Here is a 20,827-nt window from a genome sequence, read left to right on the forward strand (position 1 = left end):
TCCTTTAATAAATGCTTTTTTAGTTGATTCTAGTACAGATGTTACCTTACTGTGATCCCCCCCATTTTCCCCTCTAATTCGAATTGCCCCCCAATCCTCATTCCACCAATAATGTTTTCTGCTTAGAATACCACCTAAAATATCTCCATGATTGTTGTTGCATTATGTGAAAGACAATCCAACCATCTTGTAAAAATCATGCCTCTAATAAATCACTTGTGTCCTTCTCCAGAGGAGAATAAAAATTGTATATCAGCACTTTGGCAAACTTAACTGCTCCATAAAGCTACTGTTTACTTTCATGTGGGGAAGGGGGAGGAGTGGCTGAGAGGGGGGAAAGACCTGCCTTAACTTTTGCTGGCTGAACTTTCTATATATTACATAATCATTAGTCCATTGATGGAAACTGCATAGGTACTTAGCAATGGAAGCATTCCATTATGAATATTTTGCATTCATCTGTGAATGTTCTAGAGATACAGAACAATGAATAGGTGCTGGGCCAAAGCACTTTGGTAGCTGGAGACAGGATCATGTCAGGGAACCCTGGAAATGTTCTTCTCCTTGCTGCTGCTGTTGAGCAACTCCATTTTTCTTTATGAAGTCCATATCTTTGGCTGCCAAAAGCATGCTGGCAGACAGTTTTAAAATGAAGCAGACAGACTGCAATTAAACACTTCTACATAGCTGAATGCAGTAAGTTATGAATACCCTGGGATGGATAAACAATCCACAAATGGGAATTACTTCCATTATATGATTCAGAGATCAGAATGCCCTTTCAAGCTCCTGCTAATAAAATTCTATGATAATCCAGCTGCACTGTTATCTCATTAAAATGATATAAGAATGTTGTGCTTTTGCCATGTGTTTCTATCTTCTCTACATGGGAGCAATATAAAGATTACAGACATTTCCTCTTAAACAAAGATGAGCTGCTACAATTTGAAGGGTGGTAAGTTTTTCCCAACCAGGCATAAAATATACAGAATTTTAAAAATCAAGAGTTGTTCAGCTTGATTAAACACATTGGGACTACCCCCTCCCCCTTCATCATACACTTGACAAATGACCACAGAACTCTGGATCAAGATGTCAGTCACAGAACTCATTGGATACTATTATTGATTACTGAAACAAAGAATTAATATGATGGAGATATATATCTTCCTACTCTCAATCACATTACCAAAAGAGAAGAGAGCAGCTGACTCCTTCATTGTAGAGAGTTCAAAATGATATCTGCTCATTCTGGATGGAGTTTTGTTGAGTGAGGTGGTGAATACAGTAAGAAGGCAGAGACAGCACAAGGCAACAGAGGCACAGAAAGATGGAGCCACAATACACTCTATCTGCTGAATGCTTGGTGGTAATGACTGAAGACAGGATTAATCAGGAGAGAAGAGGGAAGTAGGTGGTTCACAAAGCAACTTGGGATAACCTGGAATCTGAACTCCCAGTGAGGAAAAAGCCCAGCACCATGTGAGGGTCAGGATGAACCTCCACACATCCATCATGGATTATTTCATTACAATGGATCAGAACAAGCAGGGGACCAGTGAGAATTTACATGAGGTACCTCATCCCCCTCCCCCTCTGTTTTCTCTTTCCTTTCCCTGAAAGCACCCATAGAGTCTCCCCTTCCTTGCTTTCTTCTCAACCACCAGACAACCTACTTTTATCTAGCCCCATCTTTCCCTCCTTCCCTACCCCTATCAACCTCTGCCTAGGAAAGCTACGGCCTAGATGAACAATGCCTGCTGCCAGACCCAGCTGCAAAGTGGAGACACATGACTTGTGGGGGCACCTAACTTTCCCCTGTGCCACTCTCCCCACATTATTTTCTCTTTCCTTTATCCTGGAACCTTTCCTTGCTTACTTGTTTCCTTCCCATCTACCCATCAATCTAATTTTTATATCAAGCCACTCGGTTAACCAATTTGGTTAGAATAGCAATAAATGAAACCAAATTAAACTGGTTGTTAATAGAAAGTTCCTATGTCTCTCCTAAGCAGTTGCACAAAATTATCTGGACTTCTTCCCTGAAATGGCCATTAGCAATCCAATCCAATCACTATCTCCACACCACACTAGCTCTTTGGGACAAAATTAGAAATAAATTAGCTCCCTCAGTATCATCAATATCTTGCTTTGTTGGTCAGGAATGGTTTATACCCACCCTTTCTGAACATAATTATAAAAATCTGAGATCAAAAAACCTAATTCGTATAATTGATATTATAAAAAAATGGATCCTTACTATCAAAGTCTGAATTAGAAGACAAAATTGGTACAAATATACCCTGGTTTCAATACTTTCAGTTATGTCATTTGATAGATAGCCTTAATGCTCAAACAAACCTTAGAAGACAACTGAATGTGAGAAACTGATTGTGTCTAAAATATTTCGTGTCAAAGGACTTCTATCCAAAATATATAAAATGCTGTTATTGGTTAAGAACAATAAGCCACCTACTTACACCTGGTCTTGGCACAATGATTTGGGGAAAACATTAATGGATGAGCAATGGGATTGTGTTTGGAATTCTGCAGCACTACAATCCAGGGCAATACCTATCAGGCTACAAGCTTACAAATGTTTAAGATGTTGGTATCAAACTCCAAAAAAATTAAACTTTATTTTTACAACTTCATCTCCACAATGCTGCAAAAAATTGTGGGGGCATAGGGTCATTTAAACACTGTTGGTGGTCATGCCCTTTTATTTTAGAATTTTGGAGAAAAATAGCTGAACAAATAAAAATCATTACAACATATTCTGTTCTCTTTTCACCAGAATCTATTTTGTTGCATAGTTAGAGTTCATTCAAAATGATTCCAGTTCGAAGGGAATTAATAGCAATTTTTGGAAAAACTCACATGTACCTACTATAAGCGAATGGTTAAAGAAAGCAACTGAATATGGCTTAATGGCAAAAATTACAACTGATATTCAAGACGCTGAATTAGATACATATAATAATAATTTTGAATCAGTTTGGTCACCCTTTATAACTTATCTTTCAGGATTAAACAGCCCAAACTGTTTTTCTAATTTAATAAAAGTAATATTATTAATATGAACCTTCAAGAAATATCTGTTTTTCAAGAGGATGTTGGATAATCAATTTGTTTTTTCTGTGTACCCTTAAAAGGGAATTAGCTAGGTTGTTAATTTATATTTTACCTATACTGTATTCTCTACTGTACTAAGTGATCTTCCTTGATTTGTACTTTTGTAAAGTGCATAAACTGCTTTTTTAAATTTCTGTTAAAACCTGGAAAATCAATATAAGAAATTTATATTAAAAAATCTAACTTTTATCTGCCCCCCAGTTTCAGTTATATTTATTGTTTATTTATTTTATTTACAACCCTGCCCCTTCCATGACCATCTCAGGTGTGCATTCATCATTCCCATCCTCCCAAAAAATGCCTAGAAGATCAGAGTAAATGGTATACCTGCCTTGACCTTGACACAAAAGTTAGAGTTTCTAGATCCTGTGCAGCCACCAAAGTCTACCATGGTTCAGTTCTGATGAAATGTAATATGTTTGTTATTTTTATATTTATTTCCATATTTTAATGTAATGATTTTCTGTAAATATGCTGCCCCACAAAACCTGGTCATGGGCTTGAAGGCCATGGTGGGATGGTTAAAAAAGAACAGACTGAAATTGAACCCAACAAAGATGGAGGTTCTGTGGTGAGGGGGCTTCAGGATTGGTGTCCAGACTACCCCTCTTGATGGGGTGCCATTGTTTCCAGCACAGTCTGTCAAGAGCTTAGGTGTGACCCTGGATGCCTTCTTGAATCTGGAGGCCCACATACGGCCAGGCTGGCGTTCTTCCACCTATGCCAACCCTGGCAGCTGGCTCTCTTCCTATTGCATCCTGACCTAGTCTCAGTAATCCACACAACAGAAACCTCCAGACTGGACTACTGTAACTTGTTTTATGCTGGTCTGCCCTTTAGACTGACCTAGGAGCTCCATCTCATCCAGAATGAGACTGCATGAGTCCTGACAGGAACACCAAGGAAAGCACACATATTACCTCTGCTGTGCCGGCTGCACTTGCTTCCAGTGGAGCACTGAGAAGTTCAAGGTTCTGATATTGACCTTAAGGCCTTGAATAGTCTGGGACCAACATATCTACAAGATTGTCTTCTCCAATATGTCCCTGTAAGACCATTATGCTCTTTGGACAACCAGTGTTCCCTGGCCCTAGAGACATCTGGCTGTCCTCAATCAGGGCTAGGGCCTTAAGGTCTTTGATTAAAACAATTTTTATTTAGTAACATATGGTAACAATATCTTATTCCTGCATCATTAACAACTTCTTTTTATCTATCCCATATATTACTTTCTAACCACCCCTCCCCCCGTTACTTGACCCCCACCGGTGTTATTTACTTATAATATTAATATTAAAAGGTACCCTTAACTAATAAAAATAAAAATTTACATTCTTCTTTCTTCTAAGACTTAATCATTATCAAAAATTACCCAATGTTCTTTTATTTTCCACTCTTTTTCTACATATTTTCTGAACTTTTTCCACTCCATCTTAAAAACTTCTAAGTCATAGTCTCTTAAAATTCTTGTTAATTTGTCCATTTCACTCCATGTCATAACTTTTACAATCCAATCCCATTTCTCTGGTATTTTTTCTTGCTTCCACAACTGCGCATATAATGTCCTAGCAGCTGAAAGCAAGTACCAAATTATAGTTCTATCTTCTTTTGGAAATTTTTCCATTTGTAATCCCAACAGAAGTCTCTGCAATTTTCTTAAATTAATATCCCAAGATCCTAGAAATTTCTTGTTGAATCATCTGCCAATACTTTTTTGCTCTTTCACAAGTCCACCACATACGGTAGAAAGAACCTTCATGTTTTTTACATTTCCAACATCTGTCTGGCATCTTATTGTTCATCTTTGCCAACTTTTTAGGAGTCATATACCATCTATACATCATTTTAAAACAGTTCTCTTTAATACTCTGACATGTTGAGAGTTTCATAGAGTTGTCCCACAAATATTCCCATGTATCCATCTGTATTTCTTTATTTACATTAATTGCCCACTTAATCATTTGAGATTTCACTACTTTATCTTCCGTAGACCATTTTAAAAGTAATTTATATAGTTTTGAAATTAATTTTTCATTGTCTCCAAGCAGAACTCTTTCCATTTCTGTTTGCTCTTTTCTAATTCCTTCTGTTTTAATATCATTATCCACCAAGCTCTTTATTTGTTGCATTTGGAACCAATAATATTTATTATTCAGCTCTTCAGCAGTTTTCAATTCTTTTTTGCCACTTTGTATTTTTAATAGTTGATTATATCACTTTTCTTCACCCGTCTCAGCTGTTATTTTTATTGCTTCTGCTGGCACTATCCATAACGGTTTTCTCTCATCTCCATATTTCTTATATTTCATCCATGTATTTAGCAAATAATTTCTTATATAATGGTGAGAGAAAAAAACATCCATCTTTTTTCCCCATAATACATATAAGCGTGCCAGCCAAATTTATTTCTATGACCTTCCAACGCTAAGAGTTTTTTTGTTTAACAGCATCATCCATTCTTTTATCCACACTAAACAAACTGCTTTGTGATATAATTTTAAATCTAGTAATTGGAATCCACCTCTCTCTTTTGCATTTGTTAAAATTTTCATTTTAATCCTTGGTTTCTTCCCAGCCCACACAAACTCTGAAATTTTTCTTTGCCATCTATTAAATTGTTTACTGTCTTTCACAATCGGGATAGTTTGAAACAAATACATTATTCTTGATAGAATATTCATTTTAATTGCCATAGCTTCTCATAATTATTTTTGAACAAATCAATATTCTTCATTGTTATCTCCATATCCAAATATTTTTCCTTAGAGGTAACTTCACAACCCGTTAGCCTCTGTAATTCCTTTTGCTTATTTACTTGCATATTTTTACATAGAAGTTTTGATTTGTTGTTGTTGTTGTTATTATTATTATTATTATTATTATTATTATTATTATTATTATTATTATTATTATTATTATTATTATTATTATTATTATTTAATTTATATCCCGCCCTTCCCAACAAGTGGCTCAGGGCGGCTCACAGCATAAAATTCCACATAATAACATTTAAGCATAAAACAGTTAAAATTAATTAATACATTTAAAATTATAAAATATTTAAAATTATAAGACATTTAAACCATTTAAAACATTAGGGACAGCAACTTCTAATATAACTACACCTGGATTTCTTGTACCAGCTAGTTATTAATATAAAGTCCTGCCAATTCCCCATATTCTTATATTTTAGCTAACAACAAAGGTGTGACTTGTATGGGATTTTCATTTATAAACATTATATCATCTGCAAATGCTCTATATTTGTAAATAAATCCTTTTACTTTTAATCCTTCTATTTCTTTATCTTCTTGGATTTGCATCAGTAAGTTTTCAAGAGTCATTATAAACAACAGTGGGGAAAATGGACAGCCTTATCTTGTACCTTTGCTAATTATCATGTCTTCTGTAAGATCTGCATTTATACATAGCCTTGCACGTTGTTCGGTGTATATTGCTTTTATCATCCTTATAAAGTTTTCCCCCAACTCCATTTTCTCCATTACTGCAAACATAAAGTCCCAGTTTAAATTATCAAATGCTTTCTCTGCATCCGCAAAGAATAATGCTACTTCCTTTTCTGGATGTCTTTCATAATATTCTACAATATTTACAACAGTTCTAATATTGTCTTTTATTTGCCTTTTGGGGAGAAACCCCGCTTGATCTTCCTTTATAAAATTTGTCAAATGTTGTTTAAGCTGTTCTGCCAAGATTCTTGTGTATATTTTATAGTCATTATTTAATAGTGAGATTGGTCTATAATTTTTTACATTCATGACATCTATATCTTCCTTTGGAATCAACTAAATAACAGCTTCCTTCCACGTATTTAGTATTTTCCCTTTTATTCTTATCATGTTCATCAATTTCTGAAGTTTCAATATTAACTCCTCTTTGAAGGTTTAAAAAAATTTAGCTGTATATCCATCTGGCCCAGGTGCTTTTCCATTTTCCATTTTTCATTGCATTAATTGCTGCTTCAATTTCTATTTTTTCAATTGGATCATTCAAAACTTTCCCCATATTTTCTGTTAAGGGTGCTATTTTAATCTTTTGTAAATACTCTTCCATCTTTTCTTTATTTATTTTAACACCTTTAAATAATTTGGCATAATACTTAAAGAATTCTCTTTTTATTCCTTCTTGATCTACCACCTTTGTTCCCTCCACCACAATTTTATTAATAATTTTACTTTCTCTCTTTTTCTCCAGTTGCCAGGCCAAATATTTTCCAGGTTTATTTGCTCCCTCAAAAGATTTCTGCTGCAATCTTTTCAGATTCCATTCCAGTTCTTTATTTAACAAATGTCTCATTTGTGTTTGTAATATTTTAATCTCCCTCATAATTTTCTTTTTCCCTGGTCTTTTTTTCAGTTCCCCTTCTTTTTTCTTTATTTCATTTTGAATGTCCAGCATCTGTTTTTCTTTTGCCCTCTTGTCTTTATTATTCAATGTAATCAGTATTCCTCTCATTACTGCTTTATAAGCATCCCACACCGTCTAAAATTCTATATCTTCTTTATTGTTTATTTGGAAGAAAGCTTTAGTTTCATTTTCTAGAGATGTCACTATTTCTTTATTCTGTAGTAAATCTTCATTCAATCTCCATCTTCTCGACTTTTTAGACAATTTTGGAATCCACATTATTGGGCTATGATCAGCCCCTATTTTAGGTAAAATCTCTATTTTCTTTGTTATAAGGCCTAAATCTTTAGTACCCCACAACATGTCAATTCTGGAAAAAGTTTTATGTCTTGCTGAAAAAAAAGTATAGTCCTGCACTTCAGGATTAAATTTCCTCCATATATCATAAAATTTTCTTGTTTGACCAATTTAAAAAAAGACTTTGGCAATTTTCCTTCCTTATTATTTTTTTTCCACAGACCTATCCAGTTCTTAATTATTCCATTAAAGTCCCCCATTATCAAAACTTGATCATATGTCACTTCATCACATATGTCAATTCATCAAATTGTTGTATAATGTTCTGGTAGAGAGAAAGAGACTGAGTTTCTTGATGCTCTCAATGACTGTGCTATGGAGCAGATGGTCTCAGAATCTACCAGGGGTGGGGTGATCCTGGATTTAGTCCTAAGTAATGCCCAAGACTTGGTGAGAGATATAAAAGTGATTGCGCCGCTTGGGAGCAGTGACCATAATATTATTGATTTCACTATTTGTATAAACACTGGAGTTGCCCAAAAAGACCGCCACAACCACGTTTAACTTTAAAAGGGGTAAATACACTGAGATGAGGAGGCATGTGAGGAGGAAACTGAAAAGAAAGGTAAATACGGTCAAAACCCTTGGGGAAGCTTGGACACTATTTAAAACTATAATCCTAGAAGCTCAGATAAAATACATACCACAAGTTAGGAAAGGCACAAACAGGCATAAGAAAAGGCCTGCATGGTTAACAAACAAAGTAATGGAAGCTGTAAAAGGTAAGAAGGACTCCTTTAAGCGGTGGAAAACGAGTCCAAGTGAGATTAGTAAAAGGGAACACAGGCTGCGGCAAATCAAGTGCAAGACTGTGATCAGGCAGGCAAAAAGGGACTATGAGGAGCATATTGCAAAAAACATAAAGACCAACAATAAAAATTTCTTCCAATATATTAGAAGTAGGAAACCAGCCAGGGAGGCAGTGGGGCCCTTGGATGACCATGGGGTAAAAGGATTACTGAAGGAGGATAGGGAAATGGCTGAGAAGCTGAATGAATTTTTTGCCTCCGTCTTCACTGTGGAAGATGAGAACTTTTTGCCTGCCCCAGAACCACTAATTTTGGAAGGGGTGTTGAAAGACCTGAGTCAGATTGAGTTGACAAAAGAGGAGGTCCTACAACTGATAGACAAATTAAAAACTAATAAGTCACCGGGTCCGGATGGCATACATCCGAGAGTTCTGAAAGAACTCAAAATTGAACTTGTGGATCTTCTAACAAAAATCTGTAATCTTTCATTGAAATCTGCCTCCGTTCCTGAGGACTGGAAGGTAGCAAATGTCACCCCCATCTTTAAAAAGGGTTCCAGAGGAGATCCGGGAAATTACAGGCCAGTCAGTCTGACTTCAATACCGGGAAAGTTGGTAGAAACCATTATCAAGAACAGAATGAGTAGGCACATTGATGAACACGGGTTATTGAGGAAGACTCAGCATGGGTTCTGCAAGGGAAGATCTTGCCTCACTAACCTGTTACATTTCTTTGAGGGGGTGAACAAACATGTGGACAAAGGAGACCCGATAGATATTGTTTACCTTAACTTCCAGAAAGCTTTTGATAAAGTTCCTCATCAAAGACTCCTTAGAAAGCTTGAGAGTCATGGAGTAAAAGGACAGGTCCTCTTGTGGATCAAAAACTGGCTGAGTAATAGGAAGCAGAGAGTGAGTATAAATGGGCAGTCTTCGCAGTGGAGGACGGTAAGCAGTGGGGTGCCGCAGGGCTCGGTACTGGGTCCCATGCTCTTTAACTTGTTCATAAATGAATTAGAGTTGGGAGTGAGCAGTGAAGTGGCCAAGTTTGCGGATGACACTAAATTGTTCAGGGTGGTGAGAACCAGAGAGGATTGTGAGGAACTCCAAAGGGATCTATTGAGGCTTGGTGAGTGGGCGTCAACGTGGCAGATGCGGTTTAATGTGGCCAAGTGCACATTGAACTGCATTTGCCACGTTGGGGCCAAGAATCCCAGCTACAAATACAAGTTGATGGGGTGTGAACTGGCAGAGACTGACCAAGAGAGAGATCTTGGGGTCGTGGTAGATAACTCATTGAAAATGTCAAGACAGTGTGCATTTGCAATATAAAAGGCCAACGCCTTCTGGGAATTATTAGGAAGGGAATTGAAAACAAATCAGCCAGTATCATAATGTCCCTGTATAAATCGATGGTGCAGTCTCATTTGGAGTACTGTGTGCCGTTCTGGTCGCCGCACCTTAAAAAGGATGTTATAGCATTGGAGAAAGTCCAGAAAAGGGCAACTAGAATGATTAAAGGGCTGGAACACTTTCCCTATGAAGAAAGGTTGAAACGCTTGGGAATCTTTAGCTTGGAGAAACGTTGACTGCGGGGTGACATGATAGAAGTTTACAAGATAATGCATGGGATGGAGAAAGTAGAGAAGGAAGTACTTTTCTCCCTTTCTCACAATACAAGAACTCGTGGGCATTCGATGAAATTGCTGAGCAGACAGGTTAAAATGGATAAAAGGAAGTACTTCTTCACCCAAAGGGTGATTAACATGTGGAATTCACTGCCACAGGAGGTGGTGGCGGCCACAAGCATAGCCACCTTCAAGAGGGGTTTAGATAAAAATATGGAGCAGAGGTCCATCAGTGGGTATTAGCCACAGTGTGTGTGTATGTATAAAATTTTTTGCCACTGTGTGACACAGAGTGTTGGACTGGTTTGGCCATTTGCCTGATCCAACATGGCTTCTCTTATGTTCTTATGTTAAAGCATCCTTTGTTCCTTTGGTGCATACAGTCCCAGTAACTTTTTTTTTTTGCATTTAATATTATTTCTACTGCTACAAATCTTCCATCTTTATCTTTAAACACTAATTTCGGATCCAATTCTTGTTTAATATAAAAAATCACTCCCCTTTTCTTCTGTTCAGCCAATGAATGAAATTCTAGTCCCAATTGCTTATTCCATACACATTTGTATTCCTTTTTCTTGATATGTACTTTTTATAAACAAACTATGTTACAATTTTGCTTTTTAATCCAATGAAACATTGCCTTTCTTTTTTGTGGTAGATTTAGTCCATTTACATTCCAAGATAATAATTTGTAATCTATCATGGTGCAAATTCTTTACGTTCTTCATAAAATCCACGTAGTTCCTGTGTGCTTGTAATTGTAATCCTTTTTCCTTGTAGCTCAAAGCTCAAACCTTCAGGTATTATCCATCTATACCTCATTTCATTGTCCCGTAATTTTTCTGTCAATTTCTTATATGCTCGTCTGTCATTTATCACTTGTCTTGGCAACTCCTTCATAATTCTTACTCTGCTGCCTCCCACTATCAATGTCTTTTCAAAGTTTTTATTCATGATTTTTCCCACCATTTCTTTTGTCATATATCTTATAACCAGATCTCTTGGTAGATTATTTTTTGGCATATAGTGAATTCACTCTATACATATAGTCATACATGTTTCTAGTCCCTTCAGGATCTTCCTCCAAAAATTCTGTAATTATTTTTATTACATATTCTTTCAAATCAGTTTCTTCATTCTCAGGTACTTCTCACAGACGTATCTGGGTCTCCATCAATTTGCAGTCATGAATTGCCACTTTTTCTTGTATTTTTAACAAGGTGGAATCATGTACTTTCACTCTCCCTTCCACCTCTTGCACTTTTTTTGATGTCACCACAGTCTCATTTCTGAGAGCCTCTATATCTTGTTTTAGCTTTTCAATATCTTTTCTAATTTCTTTTTTGGAAGCAGTTATCATCTCTTTCATCCCTTTCATTATCCTGGCTTCCATTGCATCTAATTGGTCCTGCATTTTCTCCAGTGAATCAGTCCTTGCACGGGCTTGCTTGTTGTCTGACATGTAAAAACACCGAAAATTTTGACCTCACCAAATTAAATTTCAACTATCAGATTTAAAAGAGTGAGGCTTGCTCTTTCCGATAAGCCTAATTTCGCTGTCCTCAGAGCCTCCTGGGCTCAGATATTAATTTTTAAAGTTTTTATTTTTTCCAAAATGGCGGTCGCGACTTTCTGCTTCACTTTAATTTTTTTTCCTTTTTCCTCTAGAGGCTTCTAAAATGGTTATTAACAGTAATGTCCAATAGTCTTTATCTTATAATAGTCACCTCTGTCGGCTCCACCAATTTTTAATGTCCCGAACACTTTAAAAATTTTATTTAAATTTAAGCCTCCTAGCAATGGCTGCCGATGTTTTTCTATGATATTATAGTCCTAGAATAGGCTGGCTGCTTCAATAATTTCCCTTTTCCATCCAATACTTCCTGCTTTGCTTGCCAGCAAATCCCGTTTTCACTGGTAGAGAGATCTCACGATACTTGACGTATTTCCTGTGTTGGCTGTGGGAGCTGCAAATCTATGACGATGAGGCTTTTTCTCCAAAACCGCAAGTAGACCAAACAATAAATTCCTTCTCACTTTTTAGCACTGTCCTTTAAATTTACAAAGTCCAAATTTCACCCCTTCTCCCCTTCTTCTTCCAAGCTTTCTAGATTTCAATTTCCCACCTTCTGATTTTATTTTGTTTAACTTTAATTAGTCCCGGAATGAAAGATAGAAATCTGTACCTTTTCTGTAGTTATCCAGATCAACACCGGTCTTGAATAGCTTTAGCTGTTTAGCAGTATTAAAGAAGATTAGGATCCTGTCGAGCTTATGTCAAATAAATGACTCTGGAAACTTCTGCAGATGATGAAAATGCAACTCGTCTCCAGAGACTCCTCAAAGCCTCAATGGAGCTCCCCCCCCCCCCCGGGACTCCCTTTTAGCCAAGGTAAATCTCCTCAAAGTTTCCTGTGCATATCTTGGACTGATCTCTGACTGAGAAAAGTAGGCAGTAGGCATTAGATTGCCTTCCACTACCCCGAACAGAAGTTCCAGCCTGCTCCCCTTCTGAGAAGCAGTTCAGCTCAGCATTTTCCAACCGCAGAAGTCGGGCCTTTATGATCTTTGCACCAACCTGGTGGATTGTGCCACCAGGAGAAGGTACATGAATGTTGAAGGTATGAGTTGCTTGTGTTGAAATCCATGTTTAGGCATGAATCTAGAAAGCTATTTTAGGCTGATTAGATGGTTAAAAAGTGGCCTAGAAACAAATCAAACCCAGTGTGAGAAACAGTAGAAAGACATCATTTTATCCAATGAACATTTCAGTATTTAAAATGTTTTCAATTATACTTGTACTCTTTTTTTTTTTTTACATGGTTGATTTCTGTCATAACAAAATCTGGATTGCATGAATGATAACATTTTAAACTTTAAAATTATATTTTATGCATGTTATACTTTAGAAAGTATCATCTGTTTCTCATAACACCACTAAATATATTTTCCACACTGTTCTGATTACATTCCTTATGGAATTTGTGTGAGTTCCCCGAGAACTATGTTCTGAATTTACAAAAAAAGAAATGTTGTCATATTTATGATGTATGTATGTTAATATGCTTTAAAAATCTTTGGCCCTGCTTTAATCCAAATGATACAGAGGAAGAGAACTTGTTTCACCTATGGGCAGCCCATTTCTGGTATATATTTTGTTCACAAAGATATAGTTTCTTCATTTGTTGGAAGTCCTGGAAATCAATGGGGCTTAAGTTGGGAAAATGTGTTGAGTGCTTAGCACAGTTTGGTGAACTTTCACCTTCAATAAAGCTTCTGAGTCATTCCCCAACAGTTGTTTCTTGGAGCACATGGCAAGCCATTTTTGAAATAAGCACTAACAACAACCATGTTCATCAAAAACTAAAATCCATGTAGATAGATAGATTCAGTAGGTAGCCATGTTGGCCTGAAGCAGCAGAACAAAGGTGCTGCTGGACTTCAGTCTTAAAATACATGTAATTTTATCTAATTATCAACATGGCCAAATCTGTGGATTCTTAAATTCAGAGATTGGCACTGAGAACAGATAAGACCGATCTTTTTATGAAACAGAATAATACCATATGTTTGCAGAACATTCTGAACTCTAAAAAATTTATTTATTTATTTATTTATTTATTTATTTATTTATTTATTTATTTATTTATTTATTTATTTATTTAATGGACTTATATCCCGCCCTTCTCACCGAAGTGTCTCAGGGCGGCTCACAACATAATGATTCATACAATTCCATTTAAAACATTTACAGATACAATAAAAGCATAGTTAATAAAACAAGATAAAATAAAGCCAGCGGTCTATAAGAGCATTTTGTTCCATCCAAAGATGTTCCATCCAAAGTATCAGTTAGGTGTTATAGGCCTGCCGGAAGAGGGCTGTCTTGCAGGCCCTGCGGAACTGCCCTAGGTCCCGCAGGGCCTGCACCTCCTCCGGCAGCTGGCTCCACCAGTAAGGTGCCGCTGTTGAGAAGGCCCGATCCCTGGTGGATTTTAGGCGGGCCTCCTTTGGCCCAGGGCCTACCAGCAGATTTTGTGAGCCGGAACGTAGTACTCTCTGGGGAACATGTGGGGAGAGACGGTCCCTAAGGTAGGCAGGTCCTAGGCCATACAGGGCTTTAAAGATAATGACCAACACCTTGTACCGGACTCGGAATGTTACTGGCAGCCAGTGCAGATCCCGGAGCCCCGGCCGAATGTGTTCCCATCTTGGGAGCCCTAATAGCAGCCGGGCAGCAGCGTTCTGCACCAACTGCAGTTTCCGGGTCCGGCACAAGGGTAGCCCCATGTAGAGGGCATTACAGTAGTCCAACCTCGAGGTGACCATAGCATGAATCACTGTTGCTAGGTCGTCGCGCTCCAGGAAGGGGGCCAACTGTCTCGCCCGCCTAAGATGAAAAAAAGCGGACTTGGCAGTGGCTGCTATCTGAGCCTCCATCATCAGAGAAGGCTCCAATAGCACCCCCAGGCTCTTGACCCTGCCCGACGCTATCAGCGGTGCGCCGTCAAAAACTGGCAGGGGGATTTCCCTTCCCGGGCCGCAGCGACCCAAGCAAAGGACCTCTGTCTTCGCTGGGTTCAGCTTCAGCCCACTCAGCCTAAGCCACCTAGCCACTGCCTGTAACGCCCGGTCCAGATTTTCTGGGACGCAGGCGGGCTGGCCGTCCATAAGCAGATAGAGCTGGGTGTCATCCGCATATTGATGACAACCCAGCCCATACCTTCGGGCAATCTGGGCAAGGGGGCGCATATAGATGTTGAATAACAGTTCCTCCCCAATCGCCACCCTTTGTCCCCGACCATCAAAGAAAGAGGAAAGCCATTGCAAGGCCAGCCCCTGAATCCCAGCGTCGGCAAGGCGGCGCGCCAGAAGCCGATGGTCGACCGTATCGAACGCTGCCGATAGGTCCAACAACATCAGCACCGCCGAGCCGCCTTGATCCACATGCCGCTGAAGGTCATCCACCAGGGCGACCAGTACCGTCTCCATCCCATGGCCCGGGCGGAAGCCAGATTGGTAGGGGTCAAGGATAGAAGCATCCTCCAGGAAACTCTGTAGCTGCAACGCCACTGCCCTCTCAATAAGTTTGCCCAGAAAGGGCAAATTCGAGACCGGCCGATAGTGTGCCAATTCGGCCGGATCTAATGTTGTTTTCTTCAAGAGGGGACAGACCACCGCCTCCTTAAGCGCTGATGGAAAACGCCCCTCCAGTAGGGATCTATTTATGATATCCCGTATAGGATATCTTAGCTCCCTCTGGCAGGTCTTAATAAGCCAAGAGGGGCATGGGTCCAATTTACAAGTTGTCGGGCGTGCAGATAGGAGGATCCTGTCAACTTCTTCCAGGCTGAGCGCACTGAAGCCGTCCAGTACACAGTCCGAAGACAGGCACGGAGCCTCAGGTTCGCTAGCTGTATCTAATATGACAGGGGAGTCGGAACGGAGCGATGCGATTTTATCCGCAAAAAAATTCGCAAAAGCCTCACAGCCAATTTCCAATTCATTAGAGTTTGGTCTGCCCTGTGGCAGTGTTGTAAGGGTCCGAATTGTGTTGAACAGTTGTGCCGGGCGCGAATTTGCGGACGCAATCTCCGCCGCAAAGTATGTTTTCTTTGCGGCCTTGACTGCCATCTCATAGGACTTCATAAACTCTCTATAAGATGTTCGAGTCGCTTCGTCTCGAGTACGCCGCCATTGCCTCTCTAGTCGTCTGAGTCCCCGTTTCAACCGCCGCAACTCCTGGTTATACCAGGGTGTCGGCCTTGAACGAGGGCGCAGAGGACGCCTAGGTGCGATCTCGTCGATGGCCCCAGCGAGCCTATTATTCCAGGGCTCCACCAGGTCATCGAGGGAATCGCCAGGGGGGCAGGGATCCCGCAGAGCCGTCAGGAACCGTTCCGGGTCCATCAGGCTCCGCGGGCGAGCTAAAATAAGCTCGCCGCCCAAACGGGTTTGGGGTGGGACGTCCACACGAGCCTTGAGGGCATAGTGATCCGACCATGGCACTGCTATAGAAGCAAGATCGTTCACTAAGACTCCCGACGCGAAGATCAAGTCTAACATGTGACCTGCCTGGTGGGTGGGTGTCGTAACTACTTGGGAGAGTCCTAGTGTCGCCATGGAAGACACTAGGTCCATCGCCTGATTGGAGGCCACGTCATCGGCATGAACATTGAAGTCACCCAGGATCAAAAGCCTCGGGTGCTCCAATGCCCATCCTGCTGCGGCCTCCATCAGGGATAGTAAGGCACTGGCGGGTGCGTTAGGCGGTCGGTACACCAGCCAGACCGCCAACCCCTCCCCAACATCCCACGCCAGGCCGGCACATTCAATGCCCCTGATCTCCGGAGTCGGGAGGGCCCGGAAGGAGTAAGCCTCTTGAATGAACAGGGCCACCCCTCCCCCCCGCCCGCTAGTCCGCGACTGGTGAAAGACCGAGTATCCTGGGGGCGCCATCTGGGAGAGGGCTACAGTCTCCCCATCGCGGACCCAGGTCTCGGTCACGCATGCCAGGTCCATGTCCTGCTCAAGCAGGAATTCCCGAAGGATGGAGGTCTTATTATTGATGGACCTGGCATTACATAACACCATAATATAGTGAGCATTACCCCACTCCCCACCAAGCGCTTGTAGCATTAAGAAACAAATCTCCCCAGTGACTATTGCTAAGAGAGCCAGTTTGGTGTAGTGGTTAAGTGTGCGGACTCTTATCTGGGAGAACCAGGTTTGATTCCCCACTCCTCCACTTGCACCTGCTGGAATGGCCTTGGGTCAGCCATAGCTCTGGCAGAGGTTGTCCTTGAAAGGGCAGCTGCTGTGAGGGCCCTCTCAGCCCCACCCACCTCACAGGGTGTCTGTTGTGAGGGGAGAAGACATAGGAGATTGTAAGCCGCTCTGAGTCTCTGATTCAGGGAGAAGGGCGGGATATAAATCTGCAATTCTTCTTCTTCTTCTTAAGCAATCACAACAGTACTAAAAGGTAAACATAAGAACATAAGAGAAGCCATGTTGGATCAGGCCAACGGCCCATCAAATCCAACACTCTGTGTCACACAGTGGCAAAAAAATTTATATACACACATACACTATGGCTAATAGCCACTGATGGACCTGTGCTCCATATATTTATCTAAACCCCTCTTGAAGGTGGCTATACTTGTGGCCGCCACCACCTCCTGTGGCAGTGAATTCCACATGTTAATCACCCTTTGGGTGAAGAAGTACTTCCTTTTATCCGTTTTAACCTTTCTGCTCAGCAATTTCATCGAATGCCCACGAGTTCTTGTATTGTGAGAAAGGGAGAAAAGTACTTCTTTCTCTACTTTCTCCATCCCATGCATTATCTTATAAACCTCTATCATGTCACCCCGCAGTCGACATTTCTCCAAGCTAAAGAGTCCCAAGCGTTTCAACCTTTCTTCATAGGGAAAGTGCTCCAGCCCTTTAATCATTCTAGTTGCCCTTCTCTGGACTTTCTCCAATGCTATAATATCCTTTTTGAGGTGCGCCGACCAGAACTGCACACAGTACTCCAAATGAGACCGCACCATTGATTTATACAGGGGCATTATGATACTGGCTGATTTGTTTTCAATTCCCTTCCTAATAATTCCCAGCATGGCGTTGGCCTTTTTTATTGCAGACGCACACTGTCTTGACATTTTCAGTGAGTTATCTACCACGACCCCAAGATCTCTCTCTTGGTCAGTCTCTGCCAGTTCACACCTCATCAACTTGTATTTGTAGCTGGGATTCTTGGCCCCAATGTGCATTACTTTGCACTTGGCCACATTGAACCGCATCTGCCACGTTGACACCCACTCACAATCAGTTCAATAGTTCATTGATCTGTCTGTGGGTATTCAACAGATTGTTTCACTGCATTCCCTACAATACAGCACAATTGACTTTTCATACATGTGGGTTCTTACACAGCCCCATTGACATCTACTACATCCACATCCTTTACTGCATAACTGTTGTCTCAGCAGGCAATTATTTAAATAGACAATTTGATCACTCACAGATCATATAAACCATTCATCACTAACTGCTGTGTTTTAATAAAATCTTACCTTTTCATATTTGGGTAAGTGGCCCTTAGTAATGCTAATGTTTACTGATCATTTTGAATCCCAACATATAAGATGCAAAATATCCCAAAGAGAACACTGAGAACATAATTGTCAATATTATTTCACAGATTGTATCTTCACAAATATATGTAATAAAATGGTTGGTGATCAGAATTTTTTTTGTTAACAATACAAGCACTTCAGACAATCTTCATTTGAATAAACTGGAGAGCCAGTTTGATGTAGTGGTAGACTCTAATCTGGTAGAAATGGGTTTGATTCCCACATGCAGCTGCTGGTGTGACATCAGGTCAGTCACAAGTTCTCTCAGAGCTGTTGTCTCAAGAGCAGTTCTCAAAACAGCTCTCTCAGCCCAACCTACCGCACAAGGTGTCTGTTGTGGGGAGGGGAAGGGAAAAGAGATTGTAAGCCACTCTGAGTGAAGAATGGGGTATAAATCCAATCTGTTCTTCTTCTCTTCTCTAAACCAGTAACTTTAGAAGCTAGCAGTCAAATATCCTAGCTGATCCAAAACATTTATAGGGACAAAGGTTGTCCTTCGGGATGTTTAAAGGATAAACACCGGGTAAGTTTAGATAACTTGAAATTCCAAGTTGGCAGATGGGCTTTTACTGGTCTGCATATTCAGTTTGTTTTGATATTAATTCCAATTTTGGGAAACATTATCAATGATTGAAACTTGCTTCAAGCAAAATAACTCTGATGAAGAATTGACACAAGTGAGAAGTTTATCTAGGACTCTTGTCAGTTCATTCTAAGAGTTTGTTTACTGGCAGTATTGTTCAAAGCGCTTGTTCACTAACAACAGTTGAATTCCTGGCAACTTGAACTCATCGTTACAATTATTGTGCATCAGGACACTGGGAATTTTGTAAATGACCTCACATGGTTAATTGTATATTGCAGACTCAGTGCCTCTACATAAACATCTCTGATGGCACACCCCCTATGCCTTGCAACTACTGAATTGTTTGGTGGACGAGAAGGAGATAAGGAAGTAGGGAAAGGCGAAGATATGGGGTTGCCAAGAGGAGGGAAAGAGGGAATTTTTTTGGGGGGGGGGAGGGAAGGAGATGCCCCATTGCACAACTCATTGCAGTCTATTGGTGATTAACCGTCCCTGGCATGATGGCCAGCACCACACAATTGGGCCATAATGTTCCCAAACAGAGGGTACCAGGGGGTGAGAAGGAGGGAAACCTGAAGACAGAGTGGAGAGAAAGCTGTCAGGTGGGAAAGGAGTGAAGGAAGCAGGAAAAGAGGAGAGGTTATGGGGACTTCCAAGAAAAGGAAAGAGGAAATAGTGAGGAAGGCAGAACAGAGATGTTCTCCCTCAAGTCCTTGGGATCCCTCACATGTAAAAATCTAAATAGTCTCCAGTACATAGTCTCCAGTTGTCAATATCCAGCATTTAAGTGTGTGATTTACTGGCCTTAAAAGTATATTCATACAAGTTACATCAAGCATTGACAGGCCTAATATAGGTGCCATTTCATAGGCACTACATGTCCAGCAATAATTTAAAAAATATGCAGAACTGAATCCAATGCAAGGAACATGTGAAGTCCCCACAAAGATCCCCAATCTTCCTAGCTTTTCCTGTCTTATAGATGCCATTTTGAACTCTGAAAAATTTATTCCCAGGGTTAGGGAATGGAGGAATAACCATGTGGTTTGGGAGACTGCAACGGAGAGTAGGAAGATAGTATTTCCTTCTATGTATCAGTAGAGCTCTGTTTACATAAGACCTGGAAGAGCCTAACCTGAATGGCTATTATACCATGCAGCTCTCATAATCCTGAGAGTAAGCTTTTCTGGGGTCAGAATGGCTTTTGCGGAGAAGGGGAACCCAGGAAGGAAGTCTACTGTCAGTGCCGTTCATTGATGTATCACAGTGCTGTGACATACAGGTAGTGAATGGATGATAAAACAAAGAAACAAAACATGTAGTGCCAAAACAAAAATGTACCAAAATACAATTTACAATCAATATCTACTGAATTTGAATATGAATTCAACTAAAAAAAAAAGTAAGGAAAAGGTAGTCCCCTGTGCAAGCACCAGTCGTTTCCAACTCTGGGGTGACGTTGCTTTCCTGATGTTTTCATGGCAGACTTTTTATGGGGTGATTTGCCATTGCCTTCCCCAGTCATCTACATTTTCCCCCCAGCAAGCTGGGTACTCATTTTACCGCCCTCAGAAGGGTGGAAGGCTGAGTCAACCTCGAGCTGGCTACCTGAACCCAGCTTCCTCCCCCAGCAAGCTGGGTACTCATTTTACTGCCCTCAGAAGGGTGGAAGGCTGAGTCAACCTCGAGCTGGCTACCTGAACCTAGCTTCCTCCCCCAGCAAGCTGGGTACTCATTTTACCGACCTCAGAAGGGTGGAAGGCTGAGTCAACCTCAAGCTGGCTACCTGAACCCAGCTTCCTCCAGGATCAAACTCAGGTCGTGAGCAGAGCTTAGGACTGCAGTACTGCAACTTTACCACTCT

The sequence above is a fragment of the Heteronotia binoei genome, chromosome 21 (genome assembly GCF_032191835.1).
Source record: "Heteronotia binoei isolate CCM8104 ecotype False Entrance Well chromosome 21, APGP_CSIRO_Hbin_v1, whole genome shotgun sequence".
Taxonomy (NCBI): domain Eukaryota; kingdom Metazoa; phylum Chordata; class Lepidosauria; order Squamata; family Gekkonidae; genus Heteronotia; species Heteronotia binoei.